The 20,360-nt window shown below is 36.5% G+C and overlaps 1 protein-coding gene across 1 annotated transcript in view; it reads right to left on the bottom strand.

The window, feature by feature from the left end:
• Positions 1-20,360, bottom strand: part of LOC113406567 (FAS-associated factor 1) — a 323,445-nt gene that overhangs the window by 188,018 nt on the left and 115,067 nt on the right. The gene's annotated exons all lie outside the window — the stretch shown is intronic.

Here is a 20,360-nt window from a genome sequence, read left to right as displayed (position 1 = left end):
GAGCATATGTGCTTAATTCCAGTTGATAGTAGGAACCTCTGAAATTCTTCAGAAAAGAATTGAGGTCCATTGTCACTCGCCAACAGTAATGGTAAACCAAACAGGGTAAACAAGGTACAAAGATGTCCAGGGTCTTAGTAGCTGTAGAAGAAGTCATTCTGAAAACTTCTGGACATTTTGAATGGGCATCAACTATGACCAAAAGTCCATGAGAATGTGTGTCCTAGGAGTCTGAAGCCACAACCAAGGGTGTAAATGAGCTGGGCGAGGACCATGCTGAATTTGCTAACAAATGCTACAGTGCTTCGCCTTCTCAATGTCCTTGTCGATCCCTGGCCACCAAATATGACTCCAGGATGTGGCCTTGATACGTACAATGCCAAAATGACCTTCATGAAGAGCTTCCAAAACCTGAGATTGAAGTGATTTCGGAACAATCACTCGCATTCCCCATAAGATGCAACCCTGATTCACAGATAGTTCATATCACGTTGACGTGAATTATGTAAATTGGGGATTCTTTTCATCCAGCAATGTACCTTTTAGTACCCTTCCATTCACAAGAGAAAGCACATCATCTTTAGTGGTTTATTTGTTGAAATCTGTACTAGTAATGGGTAACGTATCCATCAAATTGAGATAGAACATATCATCTGAAGTTCCTTTGGGCTGATGAGAGCTTGGGCATGGCAAGTGCAACAGCCCAGCAGGACTGCCATGCCAAGTACCTTTGTGGAATTGAATTGCATAGGAATGAGCTGAAAGTAGCAATGCCCATTGTCGCATATGAGCAGTAGCTAATGATGGAATTCCATGTTTCTGTCCAAAAAATGAAAATAATGGACGTTGATCCATCAGCAAGGTGAAATGTCTACCATACAAATATGTATGGAACTTCCAAATTCCAGAGAAAATGCTGAGAGCTTCTTGCTTTATTTGTGCATAGTTCTTCTGAGGAGTAGTGAATGCTTGCGAAGCAAAGGCAGTTGGTTTCTCCATGCCATTAGGAAAAATACTGTGAAAGAACTGCACCCACTGCATATGGTGAAGCATCATAAATCAACTGCAATGGTAGCAAAACAACAAAATGTATAAGAACTTCACCTGATGTCAAGTTTCTTTGCTTCCTTAAATGCACACTCACACTCTTTAGTCTATTTCCATTTTTTTCTTTGCTTGTAACAGTTCTTATAAAGATGTCAATATGGTCACTAGATTAGGCGGAAACTTACCATAGTAATTAAGCACTCCTAAGAATGAACATAACTGTGACATGTTCCTGGCGGCCACGCTTGAAGAACTGCCTTCTCTTTCTCTGACAATTTCCTTAAGCTCATAGCATTAATTACACGTCCAAGATATTGAAATGAAAGTTTGAAAAACTCACATTTGCTTCAATGTATCTCAGTTCAGGGTCTTCCAAACGTTGCAAGACAGCATCCAAATTTCAAAGATGATCCTCTTGATCCTTTCATGTAACAAGGATGTCATCTAAATAGCACAATTCAGTCCTTTCAGAATCTCATCCAGGGCTTTCTGGAACAAGGCAGGTGCCGATGGGATACTAAAACAAAACAACAAAATACGCCTTTTTGTGTGCTGATTGTGAGAAACTTTTGAGATGCTAGATTAATCTTCACTTAGAGGTATGCATGGAGCAAATCCAATTTATTTATTCCAGCACTAAGAGTAGCAAACAAATCTTCAGTATGAAGTAGTGGCTAATGGTCTGCACATAAAACTGGATTCTGCGTCACCTTGAAATCTCACAAATGCAGACAGAGCAATCATTCTTGATCACTGGTAGGATGGGTGTAACTCACTCACTGAATGAAACCAGTGACAAGACTCCAATGTTCATTATATAGTCCAAATCAGCTTCTGCCAGAGGCTCCAGAGCATAAGGCCAAACTCTGAGCTTGCAATATTTTGGCAGACTGTCAGACTAAAGAATGAGCTTCACTGACACATTGCTCAGCTGTCCAAGCTCTTTTTCAAAAATGTTGGCGTCTCTGTCCAGTATTTTTTGAAGATTTCAAGGTGCTTTCATGATCGCCTTTGATCTTAGTCCAATTCACCTTGAACTTCTCAAGCCAAGATCTGCCAAATAATGGTGGATACTTTCCCTCAATCACATACAAAGGTAAAACAGCTGATTATCCATCTAGTTGAACTTTCACCTGGAGTATTCCTTTTTGGACCAATTTTTCCCCAGTATAAGTTTTTAAAACCATGGAAGTTTCTTCCTGAGGAACTTGTGAGAATATCTGGTGATAGGTAGATACAGAAGTCAGTGAGATGGGCAGCTCCACTATTAAGATTCATTCTTGTAGGAACTCCTTCAATCAAGGGTGTGATCCAAATGACATTTCTGACTCTAGCTTCTGATAACACATGTAGTGCTACGTTTTAGTCAGTGTCACTAAAACTCTTGTCTTTTTCCACATTACAAAATCCTGACTTCCGTCCTTTCTTAGGTTCAGTTTTCATAGATGTCTTCTTGGATGGACGGTTACTCTGTGTTGCTAGTTGCTTGACTGTGCAGCACGTCATGACCATGCATCCTTTCATCTGGCACTTTTTGCAAATAACCTGTCATGCCCAGCAAACCTTTTCACTGTGCATAGTTTCTGCACAATGCCCACATGGAAATTACTTATATTCCCATGGTCTTCTGTCTCACCGATGCACGAGATGAACTTTTTGGTTCACACTAAATTCCAGAGAATCCTCCTGTGTGGTTTCCATTGCAATAACTCTTCAAAAGCCTTTCTGAATGTAAGCGCTAATACCGTCAGTAACTTCTTCCAGACCTGGTCATTGCATAATCCAGAAACTAATTGGTCACACAGGGCATCACTTCATGTTTGTCCAAACTGACAATGCTCTGACAACTTCCTTAGAGCAGCAACAAACTGTGTTACCAACTCTCCACTTCCCTTATTGTTACTGATGAAACCAAAATCGTTCTGCTATCATTGACGGGGCAGGAGAAAAATGTTCCTTCATTGCTGCAGTAATTGCGACGTATGGGATGGTTCCAGGCAAAACTTGAGAAAATAGATGAACGGTCATGACCTGCCTTCAGATCCATCACTGTCAGCAAGATCGAAACTCTTTGTAATCTGCAACACCATTTCAGATGGACAAACTGCTGAAAACTTTTGAGGTACATCCCCCATGATTCACAGGTGTTGTTGAACTCACCACCACTGTCCCCCAAAGATGCCATTTCACTACTCTCCTGTTGAACATCATGCCTCCTGGACATCTCCTGCCGTAGGAAAACTGTTCTTATTTCTTACTGCACTTTCTGCACTCGATCACCCTCTACTGGCTGTGTACTTACATTGCAAAATGCAGAATTCTTCCTTTGGCTGTACTTGGGCTCCCTCTGCTGGCTATAGACCCTCAGTGCAGGCTACAGGCTGTTTGCCTGCCTGGCTTGCCAAAGGTCAGTCAAGATGGTTGCTTGCTTCCAACTTCACTGCTTTGTTTGAACAGCTCCAGCACCAGCAACAGCAGAAACCTCTTCCTTTGTTCTGCTTCTACTTGCCTGCTTCCCACTCTCTATATGGCTGATTTCAGCTGTACCTGAAGCAAAATGCAGCAGGCTTTTGCTTCTAGGGATCTTCTGTCCCCTTTTTATAGTATTTTTTTGCTAACTTTGTCTTCTTGTTGTTCAAGCAATGAGAGCACTGGACACTTGTGGGATATAAATCTTGCGTCGCCAGTGTTATAATTGGACCCAGAAGGAGACAGTCTGACACAGAAGAAGCAGATAGAAAGACAGCTCTCCGCTGTGCTCGCTTTATTGTTCTTGCAGCAAAACTGAAACCAGCACGAAAGTGAGGCTTTGCACTGGGGAGGCGGGGCAGTGCTCAAACATTTAAAGGGCCTGGGCATCACATTAAGTTTTTATGCTTTGGGTTTTATTACACAGTAGGAAAGCAATCCTGTAGACTTTTAAATCATTACGAGTAGGAACACATCCACTGAGTGAACTTAGTCCCCTGAAAGTAAGGCCTAGTCTACAGTAGAAAATTAGGTCAGTTTAACTACATTATTCAGGGGTGTGAAAAATCCATATCCCTGAGCAGTGTTGCTAAAATGACCTAAATCCCTTGGTGGACAGTGCTAGGTTGACAGAAGAATTCTTCTGTCAACCGTCAACCTAGCTATCACCTCTCAGAGAGGTGGATTACCTACGCTGATGGAAGAACCCCTCTCACTGGCATACATAGTGTCTACTCTGAAGCACTGCAGTGGCGCAGCTGTAAGATGTAGCGTTTTAAGTGTAGACAAGCCTTTAGACACTTAATCTAGGCATAGAGTGGATAGGCACTAAGCTAAGTTTTTCCCCTTTTGTCCCCAAATAGCTCTTTCAGTCCATCTCAGTAGTTCTCTGCAGCATCTCTGCTATTCCAGACCTACTAACTAATCAGGTACTTACATGGCCCCTATTACAAAGTAGAATCTGAGCACCTCAGTCTTGGATGCATTTATCCTTATAAGACCACTGTGAGGCAGGGAAGTTCTATTATCATCATTGTTATAGATGGGGAGCTGATCCATGGAGACACTTAGGACTTGTCTATATGAGCACTAAGGTCCAGAGTGCGTGCTGATGTACCCAGCTTTGAAACAGAGTAGATTAAAGTGCACTACAGAACTTTTAGTGCATGGTAGCAGGGTTCATACTGACACTTTGGTGCAGCCAGCTAGTGTGGGGTAGATTTGCATCCCATCTTGGTCTGAATTAAGTGTTAATACAGACAAGCTCTAAGGCCCAGATTTTCAAATTCCAACAACTGTCAATGGGATTTAGACTCTTTGAAAAGGAGATTTGGCTCCTAAACCAGTTAGGCATTGTGATACTAAGTACAGCAACACCAAATAGCTTTAAAAATCTGGGCCTAAGTGACTTGCTCAAGGTCACACAGGAATTCTTGCAGAGAGTCAGACTTGACAGACCTAGGAATTGAACCAGAGAGTCTCCCATGTCAGAGTCTAGCACCCAAACCAATGGAGCATCCTTCCTTTTGGTCTAGAGCTCTGCTGAGTAAAGTCTGCTATTGTGCCAGATTATGCAGTAATCTTCAAATGTTTCATTCTGGGTTTCTAGAGATGAAGAGCTACAACGTGCTAATCAATGATCCAACTATCAATATACATACACAAGAGCTCATTTATAAACTCCAAGGAACAATGATTCCCAGAGTCCTCAATACATTTAAAAAAAAAAAAAAAGAAACTGGCAGTAATGTAAGCACATTAGGTGCTTTTAGTTCTCAAAAAATTACCCAATTAACACCAATGGAAACTCACAGAACAGTAGGTGGGTTTCTCCTTCCCCATCCACCAATGACTCTCAAACCCCTTAGTTGTCAGCTAGTGCCAGGCATGGTGAAGGTTTGTGATGTGAATACCAATTCAATATGAACAAGGCTGCAAAGATATAGCTATAACCCACATACACAAATTAAAGGGTAGCACTAATATTGTACAAAAGGAACATCACTCTCCCACGCAGTGATTTGCCCACTGCATTTTCTCCTTCCTCTATTTCTACCTTTTCCTTCTCCCACCCGCCCCCTCTTTTTCTTTGATTTGCCTCCTTCTCTCTCAGATTCATAGATGTTAAGGCCAGGTAGGACCATCATGGTCAACTTGTCTGACATGCTGTATAATACAGGCCCTAAAATTTCACCCAGTAATTCCTGCATCAAGCCCATAACTTCTGGTTGAACAAAGCAGAATGGATTTTTTTTTTTTAAAAAGGCATCCAAGTCTTAATTTAAATATTTCATTTTCATCTCCAGGTAGCCTGAACTGCAGTTGTCTGATCTGAAGATGGTAAAAGTACAGGTCAGAGTGACAAGGCCCTCATCTGAAAAGAAGGGATGCATTCTCCTAGCTAACTAAAGGTGGACGAAGGAAGCCCTCAACACTGTTACAACCAACCTCCACAGAAGTAATGACAAATGCAGGCATCACAGGAAATGAAGGAAATCTGTGTCCCAGAGATATGTTATGACATCAAAAATCTAAGCTTTTATTTTTAAAAGATTCTGTTTCTAGCTCTCAGGATTAGGAAAATAAGGCTGAAAATGTGACTGATGTGCAACCAATGCAGCTATGTCTGCCCTAGTCTGCAGACACTTGTAGCAGGAAGCTGTAGGACCCCACACCCATTACCATAGCAGACCAGCCTCTTTCTGGGCTGGTCAGTTTTGTGACAAAAGGGGTAGACTCGGATGCCCAACTAGGCTCTATAGGATCAGCTCCCACGGGGCTGCAGGGGGCAGCAGAGAGAGGAGGTGAAGGAGGGCTTAGATGCTCACTTGATCATTACTCACCCCTTTCAATCTTTCACTGCCCAGGGTCAGACTAAGAAAAAATGGTCCTCTCACAAGTAACACCTAATTATGGCATCAAAATCAAACGTTAATCACCGAAGATTGTGCAGATCATAAAATCTTTGTTCTTCTCATTTCTTACATATTTTGAGCCACACTGAAAAATTAATTCAGATGCCCAATGATGATGATCTAACTCTGTTGTTAAATCCTATTAAGATGAATGGGGCAGTTCACACGCTGCAGAGTTATTGTTTCAGGCTGTCTGCACAAGAAACTTACACTGGTTTAAATTTGTTTTTAAACCAATTTACTTAAACGGGTTTTAAAATCCTGTGCAGACTCTTGGAGGGTGCATCCACACTAGGAAAACAAAGTGTTGGGTTGTGGTTGTAGTTTTTAATCGCATGTTAGCTAATACATGGCAAAATCCTGCTGTGGACAAGGCAGTTTGTAGTTTTCATACATGTTTAGCTGGTCAAGATAAACACCAGGGGCAACAGAGGGTTTACCTCAACCAGTTAAACACATGTGAAAACCTACAAACTGCCTTGTCAACATTAGGATTTTACCATGAGTTTGTAACCAGATATTAGCTACCACACGCAAAAAAAAAAAAAAGCCTCTTCCCACGCCCCACCCCCCTACTGAGGGCAAAGCCTTTTTTCAATTTAACAAACTAATTCCTAACTGACTTAAGCTACAATGAGGCAAGCTGCCCTTAAACCAAAATAATAATGTCGATGTGAGGGTTTGCACCAATTTAAACTTAAACGTAATTATCTTAAAATTACATCTTTAGTTAAATCAGTGCAATTTTCTTGTGTACACAAGGCCTAGAGTCAGTTCACTTAATGGTTACACTCATTCTGAAAATTTTCCTTACAACCATAATAACCAGGCAAAGAAAGAAAGAAAGAAGTAGGAGATTGTGAAGAACAAGATGGCAGCCTCAAACAAAAGTACCAAATCACTGACCCAGCACATCGTGTTTCAAGCAGACAGCTGCATATCAAAGATTAACAAAGAACTATAATAAAAACCTTTTTAAAATCAATGCATTTAGAATATATTAATTCAAGATGAATAAAACATAGATAACATTCAGAAATAAAATGTAGAGCACATCATATGTAAACGTCAAACACAAAATATTATTCACTATTACATACTTACCATGTATTTGTGCTACACACCCATTCCAAATGCAAATATTTGGAGAGAAATACCTACTGTGTAAGCACATACTGAAATACTTTGCCCTGCCATATTGCATCAATGCTTATTTGACAAGTTATAGCATCCCACGCCGTACATGTACATAGCCATTCTGTGGCTCTTCCCCCTGTAGTTGCTAATAAAGCCACTGTTTTTAGGATTCACGTTAGAGGCTCCCACTTTAGCGCATAGGGAGATACTTCCTGTTTATGACAATTAAGTGTGTAAAAACAAAAAAAGAAAAAGAAAAAATTATTACAACTAATAAAAGGACAGATATGTGAACAGAGTTTGTTTCCTAAAACTTAAGACATTTTAATTACATTATTAAGTATTAATTCCAGAAGCAAGAATTAAATGAACAGAGACAAAAATATTGTGTAGCTATTGGGCATAATATTTTGTTCAGAATTTGATCTTTTGTTTAAAAAGCTAATATGCAAAACTGACTGTAAAATAATATCTACAGCTGGACATTGATTGACGAGTTTCAGAGTTACAGTTCAACAGCCCTCCAACTTTGCAGAAAGTAGTAGTAATAACCATAGAACACCACCACCACATTTTAAATGGTGCTAACATACCTTAAACTTCCTAGTATTATACTTTCACAAAGAGAAACTTAAAAAAAAAAATAGCAACTCTTCTTGATCTTTTCTATTTTGAAAAGCAGCAAAGGACTGTGTAAAAGAGAAGTCTTTTGTGAATGATAAAACCTTTCTTTGCAGAAGAAAATGAATAAATCAGGGGATAAAAAGAGGGAATGGGGGAGGAATGAGAGAGAACACCAATGGAAAGGCTGAAAGAGAAAATAAGAAATATAGGAGAAAGAATAAAAAGACCCCAAAAGGAAGGGAAAAAGAGAAAAAGAAGGGAAAGAAGCTTAGCAAACAAGAGACAAATTTGACCCAAGGGAAAGAATATGATATACACAGATGACTACCAAGTTGTTAGCATGAATCAGGACTGAGTGATCCTGGATTTGATTTTTGATCTGAAAAAAAGGGCTACGTGCACAGACCCTGGCGTTTGAGAAGGTTGATCTGTAGCTCGTTCTCCCTCTCTTTTGGTACAAGTTCCTTGAGCCAACAGTTGTTGAAATGTGAGCCAAACACTAAAGCTATGTCTACACTAGCACTTTTAGCGGTATAACTTATGCCGCTCAGGGCTGTGGGGAAAAAAAAAAAAACCCTTTGAGTGTCATAAGTTACACCGACAGAAACGCCGATGTGGACAACTCTATGTCGGCAGGAGAGCGTCTCCTGCCAACATAGATACTGCCATGTATTGGGAGTGGTTTAATTATATTGACAGGAGAGCTATCTCCCGTCGGCATAGAGCAGCCATACGGGAGATCTTACAGCGGCACAGCTGCATCGGTGCTGCTGTAAGGTCTCTAGTGTAGACATGGCCTTAGACTGGCATCTATAGTGATGGCTTTCCATTGGAGTTCCCAAAGAGGCACCTTTTCTGAAGGGCAGTTTCTGCTACAAACTGGTCTGAGAAATTGGGAGAGTGACTTGGTAATCTGTTCCCCTCAGGGTAGGACTATACCTGCATGGGGGCTCATGTGGGTTCCCACTTGAATGTTAGTTTATCATAGAAGCCCAACTATGCTGTGAGGATTCTCCTCTGGCAGTCTCCCAGAATGAGCCATGCCAATTGTTTAGCCACCATGACAGATGGGTAACCAGAGAACTTTTCTCCACATTGACTGGTTCCTGTGAAGAGCTACAGTCTTTTCTGGAGAACTTAGTGGACTGAGGACTTCAAAAGGACTGTTTATGTCTGCAGTACTGTTTGCATTCCTTCTGATACAGCCTGATCAGAGTAAATCTTTTTGGACTATCCTCTGTCATGACTCTGTCTAGCAATTCTTCATTTAGTCTTCTTTCCTATATTGTAGTAGGTGCACAGAAGTGAACACAACATATTAGGTACTGGCTCTCCAGAGATGTATAGAGAAACACTTTTCCACCATGCTCCATGATGTAATGCCTCTGCAGCTGAAAACTGGGAGAGGGAAGAGGAAGGTTGTTTGGTCTATTTATTTACATGCTATACTACATTGCAAGCTCATATTGAACCTACTATCCACTATCATGCCTACATATCTTTTGGCATTCCAAGTATCTCAAGAATAGCTGCATCTTGAATTATTTCCCCAATATTTGTTGAGTTGATGTAAAGCTTGGTACAAATCCAAAAAATAGTGATAAAAATTTATGGTTAGCAAATTATTTGGCTAAATCTTCCATGTATGATGAAAGATTATCATTGTAATTCATTAGCAAATTACAGACTTTGTAAACAGGCAGTCGCAGATTTGGCTTTGTATCAATCGTTTTAGACCAGCTGGGTAGAAATACACACAACTCTGGAAAACAGAAAATGGATGGAGTGTTCTTTCATTTTTAATTTACTTGAAACTTTCAAGAAAAATAATTGTTCTATTTAAATATGTCAATATTTCAAGACTTTTGTAAATCATTCAATTTTACTGTAAGTACATACACTTTATATAGGGCTGTCAAACTATTAAAAAAATTAATCATGATTAATTACAAGATTAAATAAAATTACGATTAACCGCCATTTTAATCGCACTGTTAAAAATAATAGAATACTATTTGAATATTTTTGAATTTTTCTACATTTTCAAGTATATTGATTTCAGTTATAACACAGAATACAAAGTGTACAGTGCCCACTTTACATTATTTTTATTACAAAGATTTGCACTGTAAAAAAGATAAAACAGAAGAAATAGTATTTTCAGTTCACCTCATACAAGTACCGTAGTGCAATTTCTTAATCATGAAAGTGCAACTTACAAATGTAGAAATTTTTTTTGTTTACATAACTGTACTCAAAAATAAAACAATATAAAACTTGAGCATCCACAAGTCCACGCCGTCTTACTTTTTGTTCAGCCAATCACTAACAAAAACAAGTTTGTTTACATTTATGGGAGATAATTCTGCCTGCTTTGTATTTACACCTGAACATGAAAACAGGTGTTCGCATGGCACTGTTGTTGCCAGCATTGCAAGGTATTTACATGCCAGATATGCTAACCATTTGTATGACCCTTGGTGGTTCGGGTTCCCTAGTTTCTGCATCGGAGCGTTGTTCTTTTAAGACTTCTGACAGCATATTCCATAGTTCGTCCCTCTCAAATTTTGGAAGGTACTTGAGATTCTTAAACCTTGAGTGGGAGAGCTATAGCTATCTTTAGAAATCTCACATTGGTACTTTCTTTATGTTGTGTCAAATCTCCAGTGAAAGTGTTCTTAAAACAAACAACATGTGCTGGGTCAGCATCGAAGATTGCCATAACACAAAATATATGGCAGAATGCAGGTAAAACCATAGAGCAGGAGACATACAATTCTCCCCCAAGGAGTTCAGTCACAAATTTAATTAACTGTTTTTTTTTTTTAAACAGGTGTCATCAGAATGGAAGTATGTCTTCTGGAATGGTGGCCGAAGCATGAAGGGGCATAAGAATGTTTAGTATATCTGGCATGTAAATACCTTGCAACATTGGCTACAACAGTGCCATGCGAACGCCTGTTCTCACGTTCAGGTGACATTGTAAATAAGAAATGGGAAGCATTATCTCCCATAAATGTAAACCAACTTGTTCGTCTTAGTGATTGCCTGAACAAGGAGTAGGACTGAGTGGACTTGTAGGCTCTAAAGTTTTACATTGTTTTATTTTTGAGTGCAGTTATGTAACAAAAAATAATTCTACATTTGTAAATTGCACTTTCACGATTAAGAGATTGCACTACAGTACTTGTATGACGTGAATTGAAAAATATTTCTTTTGCTAATCTTTTACAGTGCAAATCTTCGAAACCAAAAATAATATAAAGTGAGTATTGTACACTTTGTTTTCTGTGTTGTAATTGAAATCAATGTATTTGAAAATGTAGAAAAACATCCAAAATATTTATAATACATTTAAATTGGTATTCTATTCTTGTTTAATAGTGCAATTAAAACTGCGATTAATCAGTACTAATTTTTTTAATCAAGTTAAGTGATTAACTCAAAACAAATTAAGTTAACTACAATTGACAGCCCTGTTTTATATAATTTAGGAACATAGGAACTATCTAGCTGTTAAGTTTACTTTAGTTGCATAATGAATTTTATAAGCAAAGATGTAACAAGATTAAAAATCACTTCTTCACATAGTCAAAACAATGTCTTAGACCAGTATTAGACTTATAATCATATCACTGTCATAGTAAGAGTATTCTAATAATTCTTCTAAATAAGCCTAAAAACTAATGCTCTGGCTATTCACAAGATACAACAATATCAACATTCCTGTTCTGAGCTTTTCTAGTCTAAGATGACCCCGTACAAAGATGCTTGTTTTGGCTATGTCTACTTTGCTTAAGCTACAAGGCCACGTATGGGGACAGCTGCATTTGGGAGCAACTTAAAACAAATTTCATCTTGGTGGCACCTAATCCAGCGCCTGGTACAAGCAGCATGGAAAAGTCAGTGTCAAAATTAAACAATGCAGGCTTTTCTAGGAACAGATGCTTTTTCCTTGCAGCTGTAAAAACCTTAAAACAATCCTGTACCCTTCTGTCTGGTCACGCAACTACCACAAAGCAAAGCATAAATTTTGCCACTTATAGCAAATGTTTGCTGAGAGCTTTTATAGTGCTTTTTAAAAACAGTAACAGGGATTTATTGAGGGTGATTATGAGACTATTTTACACCTTAAATGAGTGCAGGGTTCTTGAATTTATGCCCATGATTCTTGATGTATTAACAAAGGAATATTTTTTATGTTAATATTATATGTACCACTTTACACAAAAATAGGAATACAGCACTTTTCAAAGATAAAAATCATAACAAGTGGCTTTATTTATAGAGGTAGTAAGCATTTTCGCACTGAATATAATGCACTGGCAAAAGCATATATATTTTATTTTAACAGCATTTTCATGGTATTTGTTAGGTATTAATTCATGATAACTGAATAAACATTTTGCATAATGATCAGATAATATTATAATATAGTACATTATACTAGTTTATTAAGACATAGGCTGCTTCAGTAATATATCATGCCTCTAGAAATATGGATTATAAATCAGTTAAATAATTGCCACCTTGCATGCTTGACCCTCCAAAAACAGTACATTGTTTTAAAGTTCTTTAGTATGTTTCTATGATATCAATGGATTAATATTTTTAACATGGATATAAACAAACTGCCCTTCATTATTGAAAAAGCTTCTGTAACGCAACGAACAGAAGTAAGCCATCAAACTCCTAGCTAAGTAAGTAATTTGCAGTGTCATCATTCCAGGTCTGTTCTATATTAGCTGCAGATTTTTCTTTTATGCTATTTTTTATTGTGTGTAAAGTGACTAACTAGCTTTACATAGATAAAATATTTTAAAACATTCTCTAACAAAACCAATACTCTCTAATTGTTCGTTCTTTCCTTTGTTACTAAAGTTTAAAAACAAAAACAAAACAAAAAACTTTTCCAGCATTAGCACCTATTTAGAAGTGTAACTGAGCTGTTTGATGGAAAAATGTTGCTTTATGCCCAGAATAATTTGAATAAATAAAACTGATTGTATGAAACAATATTGCAATTCAGTTTTTCATTTTTTTACACATTTCTAAATTATAAAATCATAGGAATTATATTATTTTAACCAATATACACATGCAGAACAGGGAAACGTTATATTTTATACTGCCATACACGTTGATGTACAAGCTAAAAATAAAGAAATCACAATTTAAAAAGTCCTTGCGAAAACTGTTGGTTTATGATTGATGTTGATGTAATGTATATACATTACAGTATTATACGTAACATTATTTTGCTATCCTGAATGACCAGAGCTGGAAATGTAGGTGCTTCATATGCTCTAAATTGTGGCTTCTTACATTTTCTTGTTATTTCATGCTAAAATCTTTTCAATAGCTAGCATTCTGCCAGCAGCTTTGCCCAAAAACACATTAACTCTTTGAAAGTAAGCTGTAGCAAATACCCATAAAACAAAATTACAATACTGAATTACATTTTTAATTTGAGTGGCTTAAAACCGCTCAGTTTGCTAAATTAGGGCCTGATCCAAAAAACTTTTAGCATCATGAGTTGTCTTAAATTACATGAGTAAACCCATTCACTTCAATATGATTACTTGAGAGTGTAAGGACAACTCACATGATAGATCATTTGCAGGATATGATTTCTCATAAATTGATATTTTATTCTTTTGAGGGTGTCCCTGAACTCCAGTCCCCATTTATGGGCTATATAAATATATACACATACACACACACAAACTACAAGTGTTCACAAACCAAAAGCTAACAGATGTGTGACTTCTAATTAGTTATAATAATCTGTGCCTCAATGCTATTGGAACAAGCCTGTCTCTTTTCTTTGGAAATTAAATAGCTTTCTTTGGAGTTTTAAACTCTCAGGGTACTTCAAAGCCTATGTAAAAAAAAAAAAACCTGCTTTGATTAAAATTTTAGACATCTACAGTGATAACTTTATGAAAGGAAAATATTAAATTATAATTATCCTAAACAGACACAGTCTTGTGAAACTAACCCTACATTCATATTAAAATACAAAGGATTGACTATAATGAATTTGATTCATCCTTACACACAAAGCTTTACCACAGTAAACTCAGTCAACTGTTGCTCTTGCTTTTATATTCATAGTAGTTAAATAGCGCACTTTAAAACAAAAAAAACTCCAATTGGCTTTTCATACATCCACCCTCCCCAAAAATAACGCACTTGAAAAACCCAAATGATATGAAAAGGCTTCAAGGCCTCTTTTCTCCCTTTCATAGCACTTTTTTAGCACTTTTTTTTTATTTCTGTTTGCAGTAATCTGCCTTTCACTTTCTCATTGCTACAGAACAAACGAGGAGGCTCAGCACTTTGAAAAGGGGGCTCAATGTGTAATGGGTCCACTAGAATTAATTTAGTTGCACCAAATCCATTGAGCACTGAGTTTTTTTTCTCTTCTCAAATCATTTTGAGTCGGACGCAGCCCCCAGCCTTTGTAATTCTAGTAAAGCACTTAAAGTGCACAGTAGGTGTTCATCAGGACCATCTGGTCAAAAGCAAAACAAGCTGCTGATTTTGCCTTTGAATAGAATGAAGCAAGTGTGAATTAGTCTCTTCAATTAGCACTATTACAACCTGTCAAGTGCATATTGTAAAACAGGATTATTACAGTATTGGTCACCAGTGCAATTATTTACTCTCTGCCTTTTCTTGCATATAAAAATGTCCATGTTTATTAGTTTCTGATAACTGAAAATGGTTTCTTTAAAGCTATGCATTTCCAAACCGCCAAAATACAAATTACAGGTTATCAAACATTCTGTCAGCAATATGTTGTTTCATAATTAGTAGAGAAGTAAAATAATGCCCTTCATCTTATAGGCTTTGTTACTGCAGCTCAAAAAAGAAAAGGGATAACGCTTGTATAGATTTGCCTTTACAATCACTTAAAACCAGAACTATTTCCAAAACCAATTTTAAATGTCTAATAAAGCTGTCACTTCCAAACAGGTACACAGTGGATATTTTTTACACTGTCATTTCCTAAGGGACTCCTCTCTCATAGAACGTGTAACATGTGACCGTTTTACAAAATGATTAACACCAATTTATTCAGCTGACACAGCTTGGTTTAACAAATATGTTATTATTCCTCAAAAGTTAATAAGGCCACAGGAATATTTTAGAAAACACAACTCAGATTTGCCATAACAAAAATCTGATTAAGGGTGAAATTTATGACTCTTTAGTTTTAAGAAGAATCTTTTTTATTCTTGCCAACATGCAATTATGCTTTTAAGTGTCAAAAACATTAACTTGATATATGTTGCTTGTTTATTATTACACCACCTCAGGATAATACAGTGAAGGATGCTTTAAAAGTATGTGCTGTAATATTAAATTATCCAGTGTATATTAAAATCAATTTATTTAACTCATTTCTTTCTCAAACAAACAAAAACTCAGTTTTAATAAATATAACAAATGAAATTAAAAATACTCAACTTAGACTCAATATCATAGTAAGACCTTTTTTTAATTTCTTGGATATTAAGAAAGTTATTGGCTGATCCCAGCAATATAGAATATATGTGCATTGCCCACTGGGTATTAACAGTTGATTACAATGGTTAAAGATCTAGTATATTAGCATTAAAATAATTTACTCAAATATTTAAACAAAGCAAGTAAGAATTTTGACATTAGTAAAATGTTTTTTGAAAAGTAAACTAGTTTTTAATAGATGTAACTTATCAAACAAGTATTAGGACATCTTGATGTCTGAATCAACCGTGGGCTAACTTATGTCATAATTATTTAGCAGCAATATTAATATGATCAATATGATTGATGTATCTAGTTCATGTTCCTCATGCTAATTTCTGATCTTTACTATGAGTTGCTCTCACTCAAACAGTTGGTTTGAAAATGATTTCATAAAACATCAAAACACAAAAAGAAAATGAAAAGGAAACAGTGCAAGAATTCCCTTCTGTTGGAGTAACTATTTTTCTGCACACAGAAAGGATTCCTCCCACGTCTATATTTATTGGTGTTATATAGATTCTTTTAATGAGGTCTCTGTCTATATTGTATGGTTTCATTTGTGTATGTTTTTGGCATCTATCCATTAACAACTAAAGTTAAAAAAGAAAGGGGCACAAAGAATTTTAAACAGTGGCAGTGGTTTACTGTCAATACACAATTATATTTTTAGCAATACAAGCCAAACACACTACAGAAAATACCAATGACAATGTATATGTTTTAAAGTATTAAAACTAAAGACAAATGTGATTGAAGCTCATCGATTTGAACACAGCTGCAATCAACATATCTCAGCTACTCTGTTAAATATTATGTTCCAGAGTCTCTGCACTTTAATTATCTGTACAAGCTCAGATCAATGAACCTGAATGAGTGACAATATGAAGTTAATGTACCGGAGGATAGTGTGGACTGTCAGAGTTGGCTAATAATAACTATAGCATAGCTTGTCCCCATAGAGCTGCACATACAGGAGTTGCTACTTATGCTTTTGGTGCTCTTGGAAACATTCCTATGCCATCTTACCCATTCTAGTCTTTGGGCAGCAAAGAACAGACTACCTGTCACAGGTGGTAAGATACTAACCAGCTACCCTCACTTAGATTAATTTATTGGCTAAAGGAACGGACTGGGGAGCAGCTGCAGGCATGCAAAGGAAGCTTTTATTTGGAATCTATCTTCTTTGCATTTTAAATGTAGATCTCATGTTCTACCAGGAATCACAATGCCTCATATACGTTTTGCCTGGTACTCTGGTCTGATATTTCCAGCAGTAAAAATACACCAACACAGATCTTTTTTCAGAAGGCCTTAAGGTTTCTGCACATTTTATTTTCTTCACCCTTTAATGGCCACAGCTTGTGTACACTAGGTGCTTCTTTTCTAGCCCTGCACACCAGGAATCACATTAGGCATCAAAGCCCAATAAAGTCAATAATATAGATAAATACAAACCATTACACAAAAGTTATTGAAAGTCTGTTCTTTTTAAAGTAAATTTATCTGGTTAAAAAGTTCTGAATAGTTTTTCATTTTTCTATGCGGTTCGTCTTTTTTAAAAACTGTGAAGCATGTACGTGTATTTTATGATCAGTCAGAAAAAGAAACAACCCCCCAAACCACAAAATTTGCCATCTAAACTGAGGCAGCTTTCATTTATGAACCCTATGTGGGTTGTTCCACCTTCAGATGAGAATAAAAATGTGCTTTTTAGGACAAATTTTAAGTTACTCCCTTTAAAGATATAAGAACCTCCCTGCCTCTCCTTGAGTAGCATGCCCACAATGTGAAATACATAGAGAATTTCAGATGGAAGGATTAACTTCATTTTAGAGAAACATCATCACAATTGAAACACCTCCGTTTAAAAAACAGAAGAAATCAGGTTCTTGGTGACAGACACGGAACACAGTGTATGTTGAATGTAGCTATGTCTTAGTCCATTCTTAGTAATCCCTACAAATGCAACTATAGACCCATTTATCTTTGTCACTCCTTGTCTCAAAATTCATACTACTTTAACTTCCAACGGCTGATAACTTTTAGACGTTATCACAGCACCATAAAAAAACAAAAAACATTTAGACTGAAAACTTCCGATTTTAGAGAATCTTCACCTCCTTTTCTTAGAGATTTCACTATGTAGTACAATGAGAAATCTGTATGTGTATGTAAGTTTGTGAATTTAGAGCCTCTAAACAGATGACACAAAAACTGTTGATTGTCACATAAAAACGTCATCAGATTTCAAAAATAAAATCAAGATTTTTCTTGATACACTATCCGGTAAGGACATATTTAATGAAGCAATTTTACAAGAACAAACACATGTTTGAAACTTGTGACACACATTAATTTGCAATTTTGGCTAACAGTATCATTAAGTTTCCAAGTTAATAATTCTCCTCCCTCTTACTTAAATAAATAAACAAACAAACAAACAAGCAAACACACACACCACCGCTCCAAACATCATCTCTCACACATCTAAAAAGATAGAATTAAAACTGGAACTCAAACTATTTTTAAACCATCCCTACGGCCTGGCCTGGTGATCCCACATCAAATATAGCTGATATTCAGTTTTAGCACTATTAATTCCTAGTTAAATCTTACAGTGTAAGTGGTTGGAGATGTGCGGAAAAACCCCCAAACTTACAAATGGACTCAAACCAGCCCCTGAAATCCAAACACCCAGATATTTTGGAAGGTATATAAGGGAGTGAGTATGGATCCAGATCTGAACTTTGTGACTCAAGTCCATCTCTACGGTAAACTTATCTGCCCAATTGTTTCTAGGTGGACAATACATATGTAAAATAGGAAGGTTTCATGAAATAAACATTTCTTCATTTTTTAGGTACTTTGTAACATACGTTCTAAAAGGAATTAGCACAGAGCTGAAACTAGAGTACATAGTAAAGCTTGGTAGTTAACCCAACAGATTTACCCTAACTCCTTGCAAAAATATTCATGACATGGTTTTTAAATGTTACGTGAAAAACAGCCTGGAAAAAATATTTACTGCTATCAAGTCACTGCAGCATTAAAATATATTTAACAATCCAAACAACTGGCCCTGGAGAGACAGTTGCATACAACTGTGGCAAGCAATGGAACATTTATAGAATTTTAAATATTTCTTTCAATAATTGATGCAGTCATTTTGAATCTTTCTGCATAGGATATCAGATGTCAGTAGATTGCATTAACACTGCTTAAACATTTCAACTTGTCAGTATGGCCAACTCGATTTCTGAAATATTTGCAGTATTTTCCCATCGAAACAGTAATAAAGGTAAAATAAATATATGCCACTGCTTTATAATCACTGAACATTAATGAATATTTTATGTCTTTTTAAATCTCCCTGTTTAATTTAAAAGGGTGAAATTAAGTCTCCTTCCTGCAATATGCCAATTATCTGTAAATCAAACAATAACTTGGCCATTATACTCCTTTTTGCTAATATACAAGAAGCTAATTTGAAAACACTGAATGGCATTTTTAGATAATAATTGAATAGTCCTTCCTGCCCTCTTGTGGTAGACAATCGCAACTTGAGTAAAGCATTTCAGCTACCACAAAAATATACCAAAAAGTACGTAAACTATTAATTTGTTGGTGTGTGAATGAGAAAAAAAAGTGGAAAAGAAATCTTCCAACAGTCTTGAGAGGAAAAAAAAAAAAAATCACTGATCCCCCAAAAAGAAAAAAAAAATACTACACAAGGCAACTAAGTTCATCAATTGCTTGCTACAATTCTCATATGCTAAAAGTATAAAAATAATTAATAATAATTAGAAAGTTAGCACCCAAAACAAGCCTCTGATTCTGCAATTCGATCAATGTGAGCAGACCTTTCCATGCATACAAATCCCTACTGATTGCAATGGGGCTCTGTACAGACTTAAAGTGACCATCCATTCAGATCCAACTGCAGGCTCTTCTGCAGGCTTCTTAAAGTAAGAAGGTCTAGAGTTATATTTTTCACTTTGACTTTAATGCATTTGGTTTTGCTCAGGAATTGCATGGATAATTTTATGCATCACATATGAAGCATTACCTAAGTACAGAAGCATAGAATGAGACAAAGACACTTGTCGTTTATATGAGAATCCTGAATTATAACATTCTTTTTTAAATGGAATTGCTGTTATGTTAGAAATAATCCTGTCATTATCAACAGACAAAACAACTTCAGTGAACATAAAAATATCCAATATCTCATAGTCACTATATCAGGTCTCTGGCTCCTTCTTCAGGCTCAATAAAAGCCACTGAAGAAATTATAACGTGTTAACATTTTGTGTAGATAGACAAAAATAATACAAGAAACAGCTAATATATAGGTGATTGCCAACACCTAAAAAGCAGTTAATTTCATTAAAAAATTAAAATTAAAAAAGCACAAATCTAGAATCATAAATTACCAACAGTCTTCAAATTAAGCAGTTTTTATTTATAGGAAGTCCAAAAGTTCATCCCCCCCAAGAAGTTGTGTTGCAACAGTGTGTTTGTGTAGTTATATTTAAAAGTAGTTAATTATATTAAAAATCCATTTTCAAAGGGGGAAAAATGTGCATGAGAGGGACGACATTTGTATGTTATGTTCCAGACAAGGGAATTTAAAATGACCCAACTAGAGAT

This window comes from Terrapene carolina, unplaced genomic scaffold, assembly GCF_002925995.2.
Source record: "Terrapene carolina triunguis isolate 2854851 unplaced genomic scaffold, T_m_triunguis-2.0 Scaffold105, whole genome shotgun sequence".
NCBI lineage: Eukaryota > Metazoa > Chordata > Testudines > Emydidae > Terrapene > Terrapene triunguis.
This window is presented reverse-complemented; position numbering and strand designations above follow the sequence as displayed.